Genomic DNA, 6,132 nt, shown 5'->3' on the forward strand with positions numbered 1-6,132 from the left:
CATGACTCTCAATTAGATAGAGCATTTGAGTTTCTCATAATAGATAATTATTTTGTGTTAATTTAATAGACACAAAATTTCCTAAATTAAGGATGGAGGGATAATGATACTTATTTGATGAAGATGAGCCGTCCATTAGGATAAGAGGTATTTGATGAGAGAGGGTATGAGAGAGTGAATTTAGGGTTTTTTTTGTGTGAGGAGAAATTGTGTATGTAAAAGAGAGTGATATAGGTTGTGCGTTGTGAAAGTATTGTTTCTATTGATCTACAAATTTGATTTACAGTGGTGAATTTATACATGAAAGTACAGTTAATGGTTTCTATAACTCTTTACACTCCCCCTCAAACTCGAGATGATTTGAGAGAAATTATGGAGAGTTTGGAAACAAACTGTGAGAAAGGATGCGAGCGATGAGACTTAGTGAAGAAATTGGCAAGTTGTGCCGCGGTATGCACATATGGTAAGGAAATTGTTATTAGCAAAGAATGAAATATGCTTAAAAAACACCAAATGTCAGCATACCCAAAGTCTTTTGGTCACAGGGTCATAACACCTATATCCTTTTTGATGATCACGGTAACCAATAAAGCAACATTTGATCGACTTTAGATACAACTTATCTCTCTTATTTGGGGGTAACAAAACAAAGCAAGTGCAGCCAAATACACGTAAGAGGGAATAATCGGGTGGCCGTGTAAACAATTTTTGAAAAGGTGTTTCACCAGATAAAATAGAGGATGGCATGATGTTGATGAGAAAGACTGAGGTACGAATAGCTTCCGTCCAAATTCTTTTGGGACAGATGCAGAAAAAGAAGGGACCTTGTGGTTTCCAAGATGTGACAATTTTTACATTCAACAACACCATTTTGTTCTGGTGTATATGGGCAAGTTTTGTGGTGTTGAATGTTGTGACTAGCTAAAAATTGTTGAAGCAACCCACTGAAATATTCCCCACTAGAATCTGAGCGCAGGGCTTTGATTTTAGTGGAAAACTGGATTTCTACATACAGATAAAACTGAGTGAATGTTTTAAAAAATTTAGTACAATTATTCATAAAGAAAACCCATGTATAACGAATATGGTCATCAATAAAGGTTACAAAATAGCGTGACCTTCCTTTAGATGGAATAGGTGCAGGACCCCACACATCAGTATGAACAAGATTGAGCATAAAAAGGGAAACATAAGTACTTCGAGAAAAAGGTAAAGCATAAGATTTAACGAATTTGCAAATTGCACAATGTTGGACATCAATAAAATTTGTATTTCTAATTGTACCAAGCACATTGCGAGAAAATAAAGATTGTAAAGGAGATGTGACCAGGGCGTTGATGCCACAGGGATGTGTCATCAACAATAGAAACAGTACACACAAAAGAGTTTGGCATATGCAAATAGTCCATATAGTACAAGTTATCAACTTTATGTCCAGTCCCAATCAATTGCCTTGACTGCCAATCCTGTATGTAGCAAAAAGATGGAGAAAAAACAATATTACAATTGGAACGGGTAACCTGACCAACGGACAATAAATTCATGGCAAAAGAAGGAACATGGTAAACATTAGAAACTCTTAATTTACTAGAAGGGTAAGTGGTAAGAGATATAAAGCCCATTTTTTATACTTTCATAGTGATTCCATCAGTAGTATAGATAATATCAGTAAAGGGGTTACAATCAACTAGGATGGACTCATTGGAGGTCATATGGTGAGAGGCTCTTGAGTCAATCAGCTAAGAGGTAGAAACAAAGTTACATAAAAAGGAGAGAGTTGGTTCAGATGCCAGATGTGTTTGGGAAAACATAGATTGTACTTATTCTAGTGTCAATGTCACATGAGGTAAAGCAAGAGTAGGACTGGGACCTTCAATTTGAGTTGGTGGGTTCTTGAGCAATGGTTGACTTGTATCAGCAACAGCAGCGAAGATGAGTTTTTTTTTGTTTGAGCAGTTATATTTGAGGTGTCCCAGTTCTTTACAATAGTGACATCTGACAGATTGCACGTTCTTGGGAGGAATATAATACGAATTGCGCTGATTTTATTTAAGCACATTTGACCTCTAAGATCGGGTTGCCACAAAAATTGTGTCTCCTTTAACACTTGAGTTAAGAGATTTGATCTTGGTTTATTCTACAATTAGCTCAGAAAGAGCTTGATGCAGAGTAAGGGGAGAGCTTCTGTGAACCAGACCATTTTTTACAGTCTCAAATTCTGGACAGAGTGCCATTAAAAATTCAATAATTTGAAATTCCTCCCGAGATTTGACAATTATTTTTGCGCTACGATCATGTTCAATTGCAGGTTTCATTAGTGCTAGAGCATCCCAATGTGTATCCATGTAGGAGTAAAAATCCTGAATTGACTGCTCTCCTTATCTGAAGGAACGAAGTTCCTGTACTAACTAGTACTTTCGTGCCCAGTTAGTATGATTATAAATTTCATAAAGAAACTTTCATGCTTCTCGAGCAGTTTTGAAAGTGCTTAGATTGATCCCTATATTACTTTTAGATGAGCCCATCAATCATGCTATAATTCGAGCATTATTAATGCCCCGTTCTTCTAGTTTTCTTGGCTCATTAAGCTTCTCCTAGGTCCCATCTATGTATCTAAAGAAGCCTTTTCCATGAATGACATTGCTCATAAATGAGGCCCAAAAGGTGTAATTGATGCCATTAAGTTTGATGGGTACAAGTAAGAAGGACTCTAATTTTTCCATTGGAAGGGAAAAGAATAAGGAGAGACAAATAGCGGGAGAGATGCCAAGTTGTGGGTAAATAGCTCAGGTGTTATAATGAAATAATATGGTATCTCAAGCTTACAAAAAAAGGAAAACTTCTTGGACAGGGAATTGAGAGAGAGAGAGAGAGAAAATTGGGAGGTCTGAGACCGATTGAGAGAAAAATAGAGATTTGTAACAAGAGAGAAGGTTAGAGGCTAGAGGGAAATCACCCCAAAAACCCAAGACCCAAAAACCCGGTAACCCCTGATTGCTCAAAAACAGCCCTAGGAGAGGGAAATGGAGAACCCAATAAATTGAAGGCCTACCTATCGAACAAAACAACTTCAAATCCTAAATAAAAAATTAGAAAAACAAAACCCCAAGAGGAAGAAAGAGAGAGGAAAACTGTTTGTCTGTTGTTTGTGAATGGTTGTACAAAACCAAGCTACCATTAACTGCTGTGTCAATCTTCTGCAACAAAGGGCCATGTGAAGATGGCAGGGGGGATGGCCATATTTATATCCACAAGCAAATCTCTATGCGCACAAATCAAAGGCCTCCACCTTTCTTTCTCTCTCTAAAAAAAAACTGTGTACTTTGAAGGAGATGCAATGAATGTACTTTGAAGGAGATGAAATGAACGTGAGGGAGGTATATGCACAGCCGATCGCGCGAGAGAAGCCAAGCCGCCCGATCAAGTGCCTTCAAGGGCTTGGATCGAAACAGAGAGGCAAGGCGGAAGATGGACTTATCGGTGAATGGATCTTCAAGAAGAAGGCCGTGAAGTGGTTTCAAAGACTTTCCAGAGGAAGAGAGTACGAGTGAGATGAGAGACAGAGAAACTGATTTCCTACGAAGGAAACAGAGAGGGACAATACCAAGAGAGAGGGACACTGATTTCCTATGAAGGAAACAGAGAGGGACAATACCAAGAGACAGTACCAAGGAAAGCAGATTGGCAGAGAGAGGGAGAGACAGTTCTGAGAGAGAAACAGAGAAGGCACCAAATAGCAGAAGGGCATCCCTCCGAGAGAGAGAGAGAGAGAGAGAGAGAGCAGGCTTCAACAGCACCAGCAGATAAAGAAGAAATAGAGTAAAGTTTCTTTCTCTAACCTGGCTCTGATAAAAGTATTGTTTCTATTAATCTACAGACTTGATTTATAGTGGTGAATTTATACATGAAAGTACAGTTAATGGTTTCTATAACTGTTCACGTGAAGGTTAAATTGGGCTAGGAGTAAGAAAGATTTGATGATATGGTGACGAGTGATCAGAAAAATTGTTGGACGTTAAATGCAAGGTTATAGGGTTTTAGCAAAAAAAAATTAGAACTAAAGATTTAAAACAAGACTAACTTTGCTGGAGAGAGAGGGTAGAGTGAGAAAGAGGTGATAGGCTTTGCAAGGAGTTTTGTTAAGAGATTGAAAGTTTAATAAACAAGACTTACTTTCTATGTCTTTTTTGATAACAATGAATACATGTGAAGGGTATTATGATGGAGCGTGAGGAAGGTTTAAGGAAAGACGGAGTTTAAGAAGATGTTAGGTAGAGATGATAAAGACGGACGGCTGAAAAAATAAAGACTTTGCGTGCCTATCTCATATGCAATGGTGATAAAGAAGATGCTAGGTAGAGACGATAAATACTCAAGATTGAAAATACTCAAGACGAAAGGTTGAAAACAGAGAGAGACTTACTTTGGGAGAGGAACGGCCTCAAGGTGGAAGGTTGGGTGGATTGATATTGCTTTGATACCATAAAAAAATTTTAGAGAGAGAGGAACTCTTTTGAGAAAATAATTATGCCCCACACAATTCCTTATGGTGGTTCTATCATTGTATATATATAATGATAATGTAATGGTGTAATATGCAATTTCTTAATTTGTTACATTTAATATACACTTTCCTATTTGTGTTACATTCTACAATGTCAATATTTTGTTTCTATTATACACCAACCATCCAATTTAGATTATGTGAGCCCTTGGCAGTTAGAAAGCTTGCTTTTGGAGAAATTCCTCTCAAGTGGGTGTTATACATCATTTTTGACGTATTTGTATTTCCGAATCGCATAAGGAGAGAGCCAATGACAATATGGTCTTGCTGGTACCCAAGATACCACCAGACCATGAGAATATTGTAAAACAAGCATAAAAATGAGCAACATTGGAAAGAACACTGGAATGGCTTCAGAAAGTATGGAAAGGTAGTTTGGGATGCCTGAAGGATGCTCATAAAATTTCATTACCTTCCGATGAGATTTGACATGATCAATGCGAAGGTCAATTCTCAAATCCAGCTCCTATCGTGCTGAAAGGAGACATTGTAACTACAACCATATTTTCTAGGGTTCAAATAATATTAGACTACTGCCATCAGATCCAGAGCACCGAAAAACCCTTAGGGACCAAATTTGGGCTCAATCAGACCCTCCAAGACTATTTTAAGCCCAAATTACCACAAACAAGTAGGTTTCATACTCTTGCGGTGCGGCCTCAGTGAATCAGTTGCCATATTTGAAAAATTGTGTTCTTACCCCTCAGGACGATTTTCAAGTGCTCATAGCTTGCTCTTTTGTAGTCGGAACAAGCTCAAAATCGGTCACGAGCTAGACCTCAACGGCCCGGTCATTTTGACATATGGCACGGGTCATGACTTGGTCTAAGACGAGAGAACTTTTAGAAAGAAGGCGGGCCCAAAAACATGAAAATTAGAATATTTGAAAGATGATATCTCGTACTTCGAGAGGATATAACCTGAGATCCGAGCATCGGATCGATGCAAATATGGGTCCGTTGCGACCACATTGAGAAGAGGTATAGTTTGGTAGAATATTTGCATTCAACTAAAGGCCGGATATCACAAATTTGAAGGTTGAAAATGACAAGAATTTTTCGATCGTCGGAGTCCCATTTTTCGGTGACTTCCCAGATTTGAAATGTACTCAAATGAATATCAAATAAGATAAAACTTAGTGCAGAATGATCATGATAATGTCCTCTTCAAATCAAGATAAAAGAGATGACTTGGAACACCATGGATCGCACTACATTTGCGATCAAGAGCAATGGACTTGGTCGGATTGTCATCCTTCGGGAAAACTTCATTTCAATGCTATCAAAGGACATCAAAATATTCAGAATTGATCAAGTATCAATTCTACGACAATGGATCATCCCAGCCACTGCCACAAGAGTCTAAAAAATATCTTAAAGTCTAGCAGTGCTGAGAGGCCCCTCAAACAAGGATGGTTTCGTTATTAGCCCAAAAGATTTAAGGGGTATTTTGGTCATTTTGTCTGAAATTGAGATTTTATTTTAATTCATTTAATATGTAATTTTTAGCAATTTACCTTAGTTTTGAGTGTTCCACTCATGTTCAAGGGTTGCTCTATATACATAGGT

At 37.9% G+C, this 6,132-nt stretch overlaps 1 long non-coding RNA gene across 1 annotated transcript; it reads left to right on the plus strand.

The window, feature by feature from the left end:
• Window positions 1-3,123: 3,123 nt before the first annotated feature.
• LOC148780780 (uncharacterized) lies at window positions 3,124-4,646 on the plus strand. Its single transcript, XR_016061100.1, has 2 exons — window positions 3,124-3,819; window positions 4,213-4,646. It is a non-coding gene; the product is annotated as an uncharacterized LOC148780780 (long non-coding RNA).
• Window positions 4,647-6,132: the final 1,486 nt, after the last annotated feature.

Source organism: Amborella trichopoda, chromosome 8 (assembly GCF_054954075.1).
Source record: "Amborella trichopoda isolate Santa Cruz 75 chromosome 8, AtrichopodaSantaCruz75HAP2 v2.0, whole genome shotgun sequence".
NCBI classification, from domain to species: Eukaryota; Viridiplantae; Streptophyta; class Magnoliopsida; order Amborellales; family Amborellaceae; genus Amborella; species Amborella trichopoda.